Here is a 17,026-nt window from a genome sequence, read left to right on the forward strand (position 1 = left end):
GCCACACTGCTGCCGCTGCTAAGTCACTTCAGTCTTGTCCGACTCTGCGCGACCCCATAGACAGCAGCCTACCAGGCTCCCCACTGCCACACTGACATACACTGTATATGGTGCTGGTAAAGAAACCATATTTTCATACAAATACTCATTTTATTAATTAAGGTCAATGTAACGGGCATATTTTTTACTGAGACAACCACTATAACTGTGTCAATAAAGCTCCTCTGTATTTCCAACCAGATGTATCTTAATCCTTGTTTCTTGTCTCCAGGGGTATAAAATAAACTATTTTTCAATAGAGAAGAGGTGATATGCCATAAGATAGAACAGGGGTTATCAAACTATGACCCATAGGTCACAATTCTGCCCAGTCTCTGTTTCTATAAATAAAGTTTTATTGGAACATAGTCACATTCATTCATTTACATATCATCCATGACTTCTTTGGAGCCACAATGGCATAGTTGAGAAGTTGTGACAGACAGTATGGTCCAGAGAACTGATTTAGAAATGACATAGAATATGTACTATTTCTCCTTTTAGAAAAAAATGTGCCAACCCCTGAGATTGAATCCTAGGTCTTTAAAAACTACAATTAGAGTTTCTATTTCTCTTGACAGTTCTCCACCCCAGAGTAAGGCATCAGTTGGTTACCTGTGTAATCAGTAACTCCCATCTTCCTAAAAGTATAGTAAGAGATAGAAAATGCTTCCATCAACCACGGTTACTTCTTCTTTAACCAAATAAGGAAAGTAAAGGATTTAAAAAGTTCCTATTTTGGCAAAAGAAGTTGATTTGATCTTCAATTGGGAAAAAAAATAATTGATAACTTAATTCCAGTCCTTGCATCCACATTTGTGATGATTCTGCCTGCTTTATACAGTAAGTCCCCAACATTCAAATACATTCCATTTCAAAAGCAAGTTTTTAAGACCAACTTGTTCGTAAGTCCAACAAAGTTGGCCTAGGTACCCAACTGATCAGCTATGTAGCATTGTACTGTAATAGGTTTATAATACTTTTCACACAAACAATACACAAAAAACAAGCACAAAAAATAAAACATTTTTAACCTTATAGTATAGTACCTTGAAAAGTACAGTAGGACAGTACAACAGCTGGCATACAGGGGCTGGCATCAAGTGAGCAGGCAAGAAGGGTTACTGACTGGAGGAAGGAGAAGAGGTGGGAGATGGTAGAGCTGAAGGATCGTCAGGCTGCAAGTTCACTCATTCCTGACATAGATGGAATGCACATTTGCATCTTTGAAAGTTCACAACTTGAAGATTCGTATGTAGGGGACTTACTATACTATGCACTGCAATGTGTATGTCATGAAAGTGAAAGTGAAAGTGAAGTCGCTCAGTCGTGTCCAACTCTTTGTGACCCCATGAATTGCAGCAAACCAGGCCTCCCTGTCCATCACCAACTCCCAGAGTTCACTCAGACTCACGTCCATCGAGTCCGTGATGCCATCCAGCCATTTCATCCTCGGTCATCCCCTTCTCCTCCTGCCCCCAATCCCTCCCAGCATCAGAGTCTTTTCCAATGAATCAACTCTTCGCATCAGGTGGCCAAAGTACTGGAGCTTCAGCTTCAGCATCCTTCCCTCCAAAGAAATCCCAGGGCTGATCTCCTTCAGAATGGACTGGTTGGATCTCCTTGCAGTCCAAGGGACTCTCAAGAGTCTTCTCCAACAGCACAGTTCAAAAGCATCAATTCTTCGGCGCTCAGCCTTCTTCACAGTCCAACTCTCACATCCATACATGACCACTGGAAAAACCATAGCCTTGACTAGACGGACCATAGTTGGCAAAGTAATGTCTCTGCTTTTGAATATACTATCTAGGTTGGTCATAATTTTTCTTCCAAGGAGTAAGCGTCTTTTAATTTCATGGCTGCAGTCACCATCTGCAGTGATTTTGGAGCCCAAAAAAATAAAGTCTGACACTGTTTCCACTGCTTCCCCATCAATTTCCCATGAAGTGATGGGACCAGATGCCATGATCTTCGTTTTATGAATGTTGAGCTTTAAGCCAACTTTTTCACTCTCCTCTTTCACTTTCATCAAGAGGCTTTTTGCCATAAGGGTGGTGTCATCTGCATATCTGAGGTTATTGAGATTTCTCCCGGCAATCTTGATTCCAGCTTGTGTTTCTTCCAGTCCAGAGTCGCTCAGTTGTGTCCAGCTCTGCGACCCCAAGGACTGTAGTCTACCAGGCTTCTCCACTCATGGGATTTTCCAGGCAAGAATACTGGAGTGTGTTGCCATTTCCTTCTCCAGGAGATCTTCCTGACCCAGGGATTGAATCCGGGTTTCCTGCCTTGTAGACAGATGCTTTACCACGTCTGAGCCACCAGGGAAGTCATGTCATAGATACACATACATACAAGTGTCACATACAGCATGTGATACTATTGTCTCCTTTACCCCCTCCTAAAACAAATCAATCAGATACAAGCTATCCTCAGGTATGTCTTGGTTATCTTTCAGCTTCAATGATAACCTTCATAAGTTGTACCACTTGAGATGTACTTCGAACCCCACACCTAATGTGTAAGTTGAAAGAACTGAGCCATCTCCTCTCTGAGCTATTTAAATTCTGTTGAAAGACATTAGGTGAGAAAGGTTCATGCTAAAATAATGCAGACCAATGGTGGCTAATACAGTGAAATGATAAATGAACATTTGAATTCTGTCTCCAGTGGAGATGTGGAGTGCTGATGAGCTCCATGTGTGGTGCTGCGGTGTCTTATTTGTCATAATTATAGAATAGATTTTAGGTCATTTACCTAGAAAGAGTGTCTAGAGTTTATTGTTTAAACGGAAACCTTTCTCTGCTGGGAAATCTTTCTGTAATCTTTTATTACCTGAGATAGATGGAGCGGCCATCCCTGACAAATTGAATGATGCTGTTATTAGTTGGGAAACTCTATGTTCTGGAAAGTCTCATTCCTGTTCACTGCTCTTAAATACTATGTGACTGGCTATTTTCTCTTTTGCCTCTATAAACATGAGGGGATGTATGTATGTTGGTAAACACACTGTTGGGCTTAAATGTCCAGGATGCTCAGTCTTTGTCATTAGTACTAGGAGAAAACCTTCCCAATCTGGCATGTCCTCATCCTCCCAATCTAATCTAAGAATAGTGGAACCTGAAGGAGACTTTTAGAAAAGTATAGATGCGCTCCTGAAAAGTGTCAGTCTCATCTCACAAATTTGACTTTGGTATCTTTTCTAATATAGAATATATTTAAAATAAAATCTAAGACAAAATTCTAAGAAAATTAAATCACCATTACTTCCTCCCTATCTCGCTGTCAACTGATACCCTTGTTTATACTGCACCGAAGGAACAGAAGCAATTGTAGGAACATATCTGTAAGTCCCATCGTATAAACCCAGCCACCTACATCTGGGCTCACATGCTTTACTTTCTCTGCCATTCCAGGGTGACCCATCCATGCTCCCACTGAAGGTCAGCACATCTATTCATTCACTATGGCAATGATTTTCCTCACTATTAGGTGATTCCTATCAGCATTAAAATAAATTCTTATTTCTCCATTTGAACAAGTCCTCAAACAAACAAACACAGATCTCTTGACTTACCTTACCCTCCAATATGGTATTATTTCTCTCTATACCCTTATATCTAATTCTTGGAAAGAAATCATGACTGACTTTCATTTCTCTTTTCCCTCAGCATAATAAATGGCAAATATGAAAAACCGTCAGAGAACATCATATTCAATGGTGAAATACTAAATGTCCTTAATATCAAGATCAAGGCAAGGTTACTGATTTTCACCACTTCTAGTCAACACAGTACTAGAATCACCAGAACAATTAGGAAAGAAAAAGAAATAAAAAGCACCAAAAATATATGGGAAAAAAGTAAAATTGTTTCTGTTCACAAATTATATGATCTTATATACAGAAAAACATAAAGATTCTGCAACATTTTTTAGAATAAGTGAATTCATCAAATAGGATACAAAGGCAATAAGCAAAAATAAGTTGCGTTTCTACACCATGACAATCTGAAGAGAAAATTCAATAACAATTACATTGATAATAGCATCAAAAAGAATAAAACACTTAGAAATTAACTTAATCAAGGAGATAAAAGATTTCTTATAGTATAAAGAAAACTACCAAACACTGCTGAAAGAAATTACATTAACAACTGAAAAGACATTCCCTGTTCATAGACTGAATGACAATATTGTTAAGATGACAGTATTACCCAGAACAAGCTACAGATTCAATGTAGTTCCTCTCAAAATCCCCATGATGTCTTGCAGCAATAGGAAAATTCATCCTAAAATTCACATGGAATCTCAAGGAACCCTAAATGACACAAGCAATCTTGACAAAGAAAAACCAACACTGGAGGACTCACACTGTGTCCTGATTTCAAAACTCACTCCAGAGTTTCAGTAATCAAAATAGTTGGGTCCTGGCATAAAGACAGACACATGGAATAAAGAGCCCATAACTAAACCCTCATGCTGCTGCTGCTGCTGTGTCGCTTCAGTCATGTCTGACTCTGCAACCCCATAGACGGCAGCCCACCAGGCTCCCCCATCCCTGGGATTCTCCAGGCAAGAACACTGGAGTGGGGTGCCATTTCCTTCTCCGATGCAGGAAAGTGAAAAGTGAAAGTGAAGATGCTCAGTCGTGTCTGACTCTTCACGACTCCTTGGACTGCAGCCTACCAGGCTCATCCATCCATGGGATTTTCCAGGCAAGAGTACCGGAGTGGGTTGCCATTGCCTTCTCCAACTCTAATGCATATGATCAAATAATTTTTAACAAGAAGGGCAAGATGATTCAACTCAATGACAGTCTTTTCAACAATTGATGCTGGTAAAACTGGATATCCACATGCAAAAGAATGAAGTTGAAGCTTCACCCAATGCCATATACAAAAATTAACTCAAAATGAATCAAAGACCTAAATGTAGGACCTAAAAGTAATAACCTCTTAGAACAAAACCATAAGGAAAAGCTTCATGACAGGGATATGGCAGCAATTTCTTGGTGCTAGTGGTAAAGAACCTATCTGCCAATGCAGGAGGTGTAGGAGACATGAGTTTGTGTCTTTCGTGCATCAAAAGATACTATCAACAGAGTAAAAAGGCAATCTACCAAATGGGAGAAAATATTTTCAAATCACATATCTGATAAGGGATTGATAATATTAATACAGAGGAAACTCAACGATGACAACAGCAACAGCGAATGATTCAAAAGTGTGCAAAGAATCTGAATAGACACTTCTCCACCGAAGATTACATACATGGCCAACAATCAAATGAAAAACATCCAATATCACTAATGATCAGTGGGTGCAAATAAAAACTACAGTGAGATGCCACCTCACACACATTTGAAGGCAAACAGGGTGGGGGGGTGGTGGGGAGGGAGGGAGGAAGGAAGGAAATAACATGTGTTGGTGAGATATGCACCGCTGATGGGAATGCAATATGGTACAGCCTCTATAGTTCCTCAACACACAAAAGCTAAAATACTGATGTAAGTCAGCATCTCTACTTCTGAATGCATACCCCACAGAGCTGAAAACAGGTTCTCAAATAGAAATTTGTACACTCACGTTCATAGCAGCATTATTCACAGTAGGTAATGCAGAAGTAACCCAAGTGTCCACCAAAGATGAAAGGGTAAGAAAAACATGGTACATGCATACAAAGGAATGTTTATTCAGTGCTAAAAAGGAATAAAATTATGACATATGCTACACCATGGATGCGCTTTGAGGACTTACTGCTAAGTGAAATACACCAACCATAAAAAAGGCAAATATTGCGTTATTTCATTTATATCATGGATTCAGAACTGTCAAAATTACAGAGACAGGAAGTAGAGACACAAGTTGAGTAGAGGGACTTGGGTGGGGAAGGAGGAAGAAAATTGCTATTTAATTTGTACAGAGACTCATTTTCACTAGATGAGAAGAGTTCTGGAGATGAAGTGGGGTGATGGCTGCACACCAATATGAATGGAGTCAACACCACTGCCCTATGCCCTTAAAAATGGTTAAGATAATAACATTTTATGTGTACTTTATCACAATAAAAATATCATTTAATTTAAATCTCAGTTTTATATGAGTAAAGATATGAAGTAAGATATATTAATCAGTTTTTTTGCAAAGCTCTTGGATCAAATGTGACTTAATTCATGCTCAGGAAATAGAAATCTTGGTAATTTTCCAGACAAGCCAATGAGAAAAAAAGAAAGTCATCAAATAAACAATCACAGCCCAAATAAGATGCTTTAAGATGGAAGTTTCTCTCTATTGTTAATACATGGACACTTGTTTTGTTCACAGTGATAACAGCATGTGTCAATCCATGTTTAATGCCCACTTTGGTTTTGTTTCATCTCTTTTCCAACATACTCTGTAACTATCAGCTTCTCCTTCCCTAGAATTTTACCTGGATGATGTTCCTCCCTTCAATCATCTACAATTCCTTTACTCCAATCATGCCTTCCCTATGAAAAGATTTTTTTTTTCTTTCCATCTGTATGTGTGTGTTATTTTTAAGAAAAAGTGGAAAACTGTGGACACTCTAAAACAAAAAAAATCTTACAAACAACATATAAAGATTTACTGAAACTGGTAACTAAGCAACTGAAAAAGAATCTAAATACTATCAAATTGTTAGTAAGATCTGAGAACACACTGAACATTTCCTATTTTCTCACTGAAGGTCATTAATGCTATGTGGTGGCATATTCTAATTCTGTCTTCATTACAGTCATTTGGACATTTGTCAGCCATCCTGAATTCTTTGAAAAACCAATAATTTCAAGCATGCAAATTGTGCAGTATGGATATGAACAGTTAAAAATACACACTAGGTCTTCCCTGGTGGCCCCACGGTTAAGAATCTCCCTGCCAATGCAGGGGACACAGGTTTGATCTCTGGTCCTGGAAGATTCCACATGCTGCAGGGCAACTAAGCCTGTGAGCCACAGTTACTGAGTCCATGTGCTGCAACTACTGAAAACCACACATAGAGGCTGTGAGAAGCCACTGCTATGAGAAGCCTGCACACAGCAACAAAGAGTAGCCCTTGCTTACCGCAGACAAAGCCCAGGCCCAGCACCAAAGACTCAGCACAGACAAAGTAGAAAATAAAATTAAAAAAAAAACAACACTAGAAAAACAACAGAGTATCAATATTTGAGTTGATTCCCCAAGTTCAAAAGCTTCTTACAAGTTATATATATTCATCCAATATTTACACAACATGTGAGAACATGTACATGTATTCACCATCCACATCTACCAGGTACTGTGATTTGTCTGTTCACACACATAATTTAATTCTCATATAATTTCTGTATCATTATTACAATTTTATATGTTAATAGAGAAACTACTTAGTGAGAGATGCAATCAATATTAAGTTGATGTCTGTGTAATTAAAAGGATAATATAGCTTCTACTTGTATATATCAGTTCATTCATCAAATATGTATTGACATTCTCCTTGGTGCAGTAATTCTTGAAATAGTTATTTAAAATATAGTGTCTTTCATCAAAAGCTTACTTTCTCATTGGATAGTAACAATGAAAATTCAGACAACCATAATATATGGAAGGGTATGATCGATTTCATGGGAACTTTATAAACTAAATGCTGTAGAATAATTGATGTAGGTAACTCTGGAGGGCAGAATATCATTTTGGAGGAAAATGGAACAATCTAAGTGAAAACTAATAAAAATTGCCTGATCAATAGTAAGAGCTAACATTTATTGAGTCCTGCCAGGTGGTTTATATATTTTAATTCATTTTATTTTTCAGCCATTCCATGAAGTTGTATTATTCCTATTGTCTGCAGTAAGTGCTGTATGCAAGCTCATCCATCTAATAAGTGATAAAACTAAGATCCAAGACCAGGCAGTCAATCCCAAATTCTGCTTCCCAATAGTTATGCCTTACTATATATCAAGTAAAGAATATGACATCTCAGGAATAAGTTTATCAAACAATGCAGATACGATATACGTAGATACAATGTACATGAAAAACTACATTATAGTGAGGACAGCAAAAGGAATGTAGGTGGTTCCATTAATACAAAAGGCTTCTCTACTTTGAAGTGCTACAGTGTTAGCTCTAAGTAGATGGTGAAAGGTCATGTATAGTTCATTTCCCTAGAGGAGACATTTGCTGTATCATAGGTCCCTAGAGGTTTGAGATTATACCTATCATGTCTTTGCTGTACCCCAGCATCTAACATAGTGAGTTCCAGGCCCATATACTTAATATATTAGTTATCTAATTGACTGTATCCTTAAAATATTTTAAGTATTCCATTTTAATTTATCTACTGGCATGATGCATCACTATGTTAGATGCTGGGGTACACCAAAGACAAGATAGGTGTAATCTCAGACCTCTAGGGGCTAATGATTCAGCACAGAATATAAGTATTGTAAATTGGTAAATGAACATATTAACTTCAGGAACATGGCTATTTTTGTCCAGTAAGGGAAGGAGGCAAAAGACTGGAGGATACATGTACATGTATACACATACACACACACATATACACAGGTAAGTAAATCTATCAAGTTTACTCTGTGTGTGTGTGTGTGTGTGTGTGTGTGTATTGTGAAGATTTCTCAAGGGCACTACTGAATTTTGGAGTTAGATAATTCTTTGTGTGGTGAACAGTCATGTGCATTGTAGAATGTTTAATATCATCTTTAGGCTCTGCTCACTAGATGAGATTAGATATATACAGACACAAACATATACATGTAAATGACTACATGTAAATCATTATTAGAATGTAATGCATTAATGTAATGTATTAGAATGAATATATTAATATTCAGTCCAGTTCAGTTCAGTCGCTCAGTCGTGTCCGACTCTTTGCGACCCCATGAATCGCAGCACGCCAGGCCTCCCTGTCCATCACCAACACCCGGAGTTCACTCAAACTTTCGTCCATCAAGTTGGTGATGCCATTCAGCCATCTCATCCTCGGTCGTCCCCTTCTCCTCCTGCCTCCAATCCCTCCCAGCATCAGAGTCTTTTCCAGTGAGTCAACTCTTCGCATGAGGTAGCCAAAGTATTGGAGTTTCAGCTTTAGCATCATTCCTTCCAAAGAACACCCAGGACTATTCTCCTTTAGAATAGATTGGTTGGATCTCCTTGCAGCCCAAGGGACTCTCAAGAGTCTTCTCCAACACCACAGTTCAAAAGCATCCGTTTTTTGGCACTCAGCTTTCTTTATGGTCCCACTCTCACATCCATACATGACTACTGGAAAAACCATAGCCTTGACTAGATGGACCTTTGTTGGCAAAGTAATGTCTCTGCCTTTGAATATGCTATCTAGGTTGGTCTTAACTTCCCTTCCAAGGAGTAAGCGTCTTTTAATTTCATGGCTGCAGTCACCATCTGCAGTGATTTTGGAGCCCAAGAAAATAAAGTCTGACACTGTTTCCACTGTTTCCTCATCTATCTGCCGTGAAGTGATGGGACGAGATGCCATGATCTTCGTTTTCTGAATGTTGAGCTTTAAGTCAACTTTTTCGCTCTCCTCTTTCACTTTCATCAAGAGGCTTTTTAGATCCTCTTCACTTTCTGCCATAAGGGTGGTGTCATCTGCATATCTGAGGTTATTGATATTTCTCCCGGCAATCTTGATTCCAGCTTGTGCTTCTTCCAGCCCAGCGTTTCTCATGATGTACTCTGCGTATAAGTTAAATAAGCAGGGTGACAATATACAGCCTTGACGTACTCCTTTTCCTATTTGGAACCAGTCTGTTGTTCCATGTCCAGTTCTAACTGTTGCTTCCTGACCTGCATATAGGTTTCTCAAGAGGCAGGTCAGGTCGTCTGGTATTCCCATCTCTTTCAGAATTTTCCACAGTTTCTTGTGATCCACACAGTCAAAGGCTTTGGCATAGTCAATAAAGCAGTCAATAAATAAAGAAATATTAAGTTTAATTAATTAATATATATTAATATGTGTTTTGTCTTATTAGTGAGCTCTGGCAATATTGACATTGAAATATTTATAACTTTTTAAAAAAATATTACAATTAATTTATGAATATATAAGAAGGGTGATTAATGGCATAATGGAAAATACTGAATAATGGTACCAAATTATTTAGGGGTTCTGAAAAAACCAGAATCTAAGGTCAGATTTAAAAGTTGAGTCAGAATTAATTGGACAAAAAAGAGTGTAAAAATCATTGCTTAAAACTAATATGTAATATACTGTAGTGTAATCACCCTAAATTTGTTATCTTTCAAGTTGGCTTGATGTTCTTTACCTTTTGCATTACATTTTGCATTGGAGAATTGATTTGTCAATTCTAGAATGCTGATTGAGGTTTGATTAAATTCACAGATCAATCTGAAGAGTGTTGCATCAAAACAGTATTGAGTTGTCCAACACCGAGTATGGTAAGACCATCTACTTATTTAAATGTTCTTTCATTTTCCAAAATATGATTGTAGCTTCAAGGGCAGAGGCTTGCACACCTTCTATGATATTTATTCTTTTATTTGAACTGTTTGATGTTATTATAACACTATTTTAAGTGACTTCTTTTTGCTGATGGAATTATAATTTTATAGTAAGTTACACACAGTAAACTTGCTACATTTACTTACTAATTCCAATAGCTTGTCAATACTTAATATTCACAAAAATGCCATCAACAAGAAGAACAAATGCAAGTTATTTATCAATTACTATGGATTTTTACTTTTTTCTTGCCATATTGCACTAGCTGAAGCATTGAGTAAAGTAACAGTTGAAGAGGTGATAATAGCTGTTCTGTTCTTGCTCCCTATCTCTCCAGGAAAGTTTTCAACTATGTACTTAACAGTGGGCTGACTGAGACAAGGAATAAGAAGCCCTTGACAGGTAGAATTACCAGGAGAGAGCAGTATTTCCAAAGCCAAGTTAGGAGGGGATTTTAAGAGTCTGGTTAAATACTCCTTGAGATCTGTAGAGTTTTTAAGCAAAACGAGACTTGAAGAATTTGTTGTGATCAACTATTCTTTATTTGTCAAAGGCAACTAATAACAACTCCCTTAGAGACATGTTTTGGAAAGATCAAATCCAGAAATATAGGAGAAGACCTACACTATTTGCACATTTAAAAGTTTTAGTTTCTTTTTTATTCTCCATCTAAAATAAATGAAAATTTGTCATACCAATAGAGTTTAGTAAACACTGAGATGATACACTGTTATTTACCAAATTGCTTGCTTTCCTGTTAAGCTAAAGCTTGATTTATTCACTAGACATAGTCTAGAAAAATGACATGTATCCACATTTAGTAGACACTTCTGAATGATTTGCTGTTTGTTTATGAACAGCAAAATCCTTTTATAATGCAAGCACTTAATTTAGAAGTATTAGTCTGGAAACACGGCCTTTCTTATGTAGACTAGAGATTTTATTTAGAATTTTCGCCAGTATTGCATTTCACTTTGTCAGTATAACAGTAACAGGCTGCTATATTGATTGCATGTCTGCTCTGTCAGCAAATTAACACTTAAAAGAAATATTATCCAGAAACCCATATATATGGAAATAGTAGGTGAGGATAATTATCATTTTAGTAGCACTTGATACTTCACCATCTGAAAAGTGCAAACAACTTTTACCATAAATAAACTTTAAGAGGTGCTAAAAAATAATGCTTGACAGTTACTTGTACTGCAAATTCAGGGAGTGAATAAATCTTTGGGTACTACAACAACAGATAAATACTTTTTCGGAGGTGGCTGAAAAATTGACAGCTTAAAGTGGAATGTTTCTTCAGTGGTCCTGGTGAATTAAAAAAAAATCAGAACAAGTAGGATACCATGATGAAATAACTGTAGCTCACTGATCCTCTCAGACCCCACTGTTCCTTCTGAACTTTCCTCTAAGATTAGTTTTTTTGTTTGTTTGTTTTTTGTCTCCAAGTGACTAGCCAAGAAACATCACTTCTCTATTTACTCTTAAGTGATTAAAGAAGAAGGGCATTGGTCACTTCTATCCGTTAGAATAGTCTCAATGTAATAATTCAGATGTCCAGTTCTCCAAAATAAATTAAAGCTTCTCTTTTCAACCAGCTCCAACTCAAGGGTGGTGGAAAACCTGATGAGAATAGAGGACAAGTTTGACCTTTTCACTACTATTTTTACTTCCTCCAAATTCCCAACTCAGCCTTGGTTCCAGATCCCTCCACTGTTGAACTGGGAAATCAGGAGAGGGGGAGGTGGGTGGGGTGGGTGGGAATAAAGGGAGACAAAATATCTTAATTAGTCCCCTTTGAAAAGTATCTCTCTTACCTTCATGTTCAAAGTTGAGTCTGTTTCCTGCAGGGTGATTTTATAGATTCTTGGAAGAGTCCCTCTTTCTCTAGTGTGGGAATTGTTTGGTGGTACACCCAAATCTCACCTTTCAAGCTACAGTGTCATCTCCTCACAGGCTCTCTTACTTGCGGTTCTACTGTCCACAAAAGCTTATTTATTTCTTTACCTTTTAACAAGGCTTTTTTCTCCATAGGAAGCTTGGACTTTTATTCTGCCACTGGTGCAAGTGAATGGTTTCCCAAATGGCAGACCTTACCTCCACTGACACAAACTATTACTATGTAGCCTCATAACTTCCTTTTACTGGGGTGTGAGTCTGACTTTTCTGGGTACCTCTAGTCCTAACAAACTCGATGTAGATCTCTGTTGCCTCTCTTTCTAGGCTGAGGTAAGAAGAAAACAATCCCACTTGAAAACATAGTCCCAGTAACCATCTGTGTTTATTAGTCATTCTAAAATGCAACAGACAGCCAAGTAATCAACACAAGAGCATATTAAATTTAGAAAAAGTAATTTCCCAGCAATTTTCTATAACTTTTACTAATTTTAAAAATGATTTTCATTAATAAGTAAAGGAAGAAGCAGAAGGTTAAGCTAAAAGGATAATGGGTAAGGAAATGGAAAGTAGTAGAGAGAAAAATAGGAAGAGAGAAGGGATGGGTGTGGGAGGAAATAGGCATAGCACAAAAAGGAAAAAAAAAATGTTACAAGATTTCACTAATGGAAGTTTTAAAACTGATTAGCTAGACAGATATGGCTTCCTTTACTTTATGAATTATCTATTTCTTCAACCCATTTAAAATTAACTAACAGAGGAGGCAAGATGGCAGAATAGAGGGCTGTGAGCTTACCTCTTCTTACAGAAACACAAAAATTACAGCTAATGGCTTAACAACCATCAATAAAAAAATGCTATAACATACCAGAAAAGATACTCTATGTCCAAAGAAAAAGAAAAGCCACAGTGAGGTGATAGGAGGGGCACAATCATGAAAAAATCAAATCCCATACTTGCCGGATAGGTGACCCACAAACTGGAAAATAATTATACCAAAGAAGTTCCCCCACAAGAATGAAAGTTCTAAGCCCCATGTCAGGCTTCCCAGCCTGAGAGTCTGGCAACAGGAGGAAGAAGAGCTCGCAGAGAATGTGGTTTTGAAGGCCAATGGTGTTTTATCACAGCAATTTCATAGGGAAACAGAAACGCCACTCTTAGAGGGCAAACACAGGGTCTCATGTACACCAGAAACCAGAGAAAAAAGCAGTGACCTCATAAAAGCCTGGGCCAGACTTACCTGCTAGTGTTGGAGGGTCTCCTGCAAAGCTGGAAAGTGGATTGCTGTGGGAATGGGGATATTGGCAGTGGTGATCTTGGCAAGTGCTCACTGGGGTATGCCCTCTTTGAGGTCACAATTTTCTCATCAAGTCCTGGCCCTGCCCAACAGTCTGTAGGCTCCAGTGCTGTGACTCCTCAAGCCAAACAACCAACAGGGTGGGAACATAGCCCCATCCATCAGCAGACAGGCTGCTTAAAATCTTCCTGAGTAAATAGCTGCCCAATAAACACACTCCCTGACACCACCCTGCCCACCAGAGAAACAAGAGCTAGTCCTACCCACCTCTGGGAAATTACCAGTCTCTCCCGCCATGGCAGCCTGCACAAGTCTCTTAGACACTCTCACCCACCACAGGGCACAAAGCAGCAGTAGGAAGAACTGCAATCCAGCAGCTAGTGAAACAGAAACCACAATCACAGAAAGGCAGACAAAACTGTACAGCAAAGGAATATGTCCCAGATAAAGGAACAAGAGACAACTTCAACAGAGCAAGTCAGTGAAGCAGAGATAAGCAATCTACCTGAAAAAAGATTTAGAGTAATGATATTAAAGATGATCCAAGATTCTGGAAAAAGAACAGAGGCAGAGATGAAGAAGATACAAGAAATATTTAACAGTGACCTAGAAGAACTAAAGAACAAACAGATGAACAATACAATAATTGAATTTAAAAATATACTAGAAGTAATCAATAGAGTAACTGAGGCAGAAGAATGGATAAATGAGCTGGAAAAAAGAATGGTGGAAATCACTGCCGTAGAACAGAATAAAAAGAAATGAAGTAGTCTCAGAGACCTTTGAGACTATTAAATGCACCAATATCTGCATTATAGGGGTTTCAGAAGAAGAAGAAACAGATAAAGAGCCTGAGAAAATATTTGAAGAAATAATATTAACTGCTGAAAATTTCCCTAACATGTAAAAGGAAATAGTCACCCAAACTCAGGAAGTGCAGAGAATACCAGGCAGGATAAACCCAAGGAGGAACATAGTAATCAAACTGACAAAAATTAAAGATAAAGAAAAAATATTGAAAGCAACAAAGAAAAAGCAACAAATAACATACAATGGAATTCCCATAAGATTTTAGCTAATTTTCCAGCACAAAATTTGCAGGCCAGAAGTGGGTGGCGCAATGTAATTGAAGTAATAAAAGGGAAGAAACTACAACCAAGAATACTCTAGCCAGCAAGGCTCTCATTCAGATTTAACAGAGCAATCAAAAGCTTCACAGATAAGCAAAAGATAAAAGAATTCAACACCACCAGACCAGCTTTGCAACAAATGACAGAGGAACTTCTCTAGATAAAAAACAGAAGGCCACAACTAGAAACAAGAACATTATAAATGAAAAAGCTCACTGGTAAAGACACACATACAGTAAAGGGAGGAAATCATCTGCACACAAATAGGGCATCAAAACTGGCAGTGTGGGGCTTCCCCGGCAGTCTAGTGGTTTAAACTTCACCTGTCAACACAAGGGTTGTGCATTCAGTTTCTGGTTGGGATCCCACAAGCCAAATGGCAAAAAAACAAAACAAAACAAAACAAAACAAAAAAAAACACAAAACATAAGCAGCAGAAGCAATACTGTAATAAATTCAATAAAAACTTTTAAAATCATCCACATAAAAAAAAAAGGGCAAGACAAGAAAAGAGCATAAATGCAGGATATTGGAAATGCATTTCAAACTAAAAGACCAGAAACTTAAAACAATCTTATTTACCTATAGACTATTATATCAAAACTTCATGGTAATCACCAACCAAAACCCTACAATAAATACATAAACAAAAAGAAAAAGGGATCCAACCACAACTTTAAAATTGGTTATCAAATCACAAAAGAAGAGAATAATAAGAAAGCAAAGAAAAGAAAACTACAAAAACAAATCCAAAACAATTAATGGAACAGGAATAAGAACATGCATATCAATAATTACCTCAAACACAAATGGATTAAATGCTCCAATCAAAACACATAGACTGGCTGAACTGATACAAAGGTAAGACCCATGTATATGCTGCCTACAAGAGATCTACTTCAGATTTAGGGACACATAAAGACTGAAAGTGATGGGATGGAAAGAGGTATTCTGTGCAAATGTAAATCAAAAGAAAGTTGGAACAGCATACTCATATCATACAAATAGACTTAAGATAAAGACTAGTACAAGAGACAAAGAAGGTCACTATATAGTAATGAAAAGATCAATCCAAGAAGAAGATACAACTGTAAATATATATGCATCCAACATAGGAGTACCTCAATATATGAGGTAAATATTGGGTTGGCCAAAAAGTTCCTTCAGGTTTCCTGCGATGGCGGTGCAGAAACGTGGCAGCTGTGACCGCAGCGCAGAAGCGCGGCTGAGAGGAGCTACCCCATGTCCAAGATGTTACAAGAAAACGTGAAAAACTTTGACCAAGCCCAGTCAACCAATGGTAACAACCAATGGTTGTTTTTACTGACAACCATAAAAAGGGCAATCAACAGTAACACAATAATGGTGGTAGACTTTAACACCCCACTTTCATCAATAAACAGATCATCCAGAGAGAAAATTGATAAGGAAACATAGGCCTTCAATGACACATTAGACCAGATAGACTTAATTGATATTTAGAGAGTATTCTATCCAAAACAGCAGAATACACATTCTTCTTAATTGCACATGGAACATTCTCCAGGACTGATCACATGCTGACCACAAAGCAATCCCTGGTAAATATAATAAAACCGAAGTCATATCAAGCATCTTTTCTGAACATAATGCTATGCTTTGAGGTTAGAAATCAAACACAAGAAAAAAAATTGTAAAACAGACAAACACATGGAGGCTAAACAATATGCAACTTAACAACAGATGGATCACTGAAGAAAACAAAGAGGAAATTTTAAAAAATTACCTAGAGACAAATGAAAATGAAAGCATGGTGATCTAACACCTGTGGGATGCAGCAAAAGCAGGTCTCAGGAAAGAGAAAAATGTCAAACAACCTAACCTTACAGCTAAAACAACTAGCAAAGAACAAACAAATGGGCCAAAGAACTAAATAGACATTTCTCCAAAGAAGACATATAGATGGCTAACAAACACATGAAAAGATGCTCAACATCACTCATTATCAGAGAAATGCAAATCAAAACCACAATAAGGTACCATTTCACACCAGTCAGAATGGCTGCAATCCAAAAGTCCACAAGCAATAAATGCTGGAGAGGGTGTGGAGAAAAGGGAACCCTCTTACACTGTTGGTGGGAAGGCAAACTAGTACAGCCACTTTGGAGAACAGTGTGGAGATTCC

The sequence above is a fragment of the Budorcas taxicolor genome, chromosome 1 (genome assembly GCF_023091745.1).
Source record: "Budorcas taxicolor isolate Tak-1 chromosome 1, Takin1.1, whole genome shotgun sequence".
NCBI classification, from domain to species: domain Eukaryota; kingdom Metazoa; phylum Chordata; class Mammalia; order Artiodactyla; family Bovidae; genus Budorcas; species Budorcas taxicolor.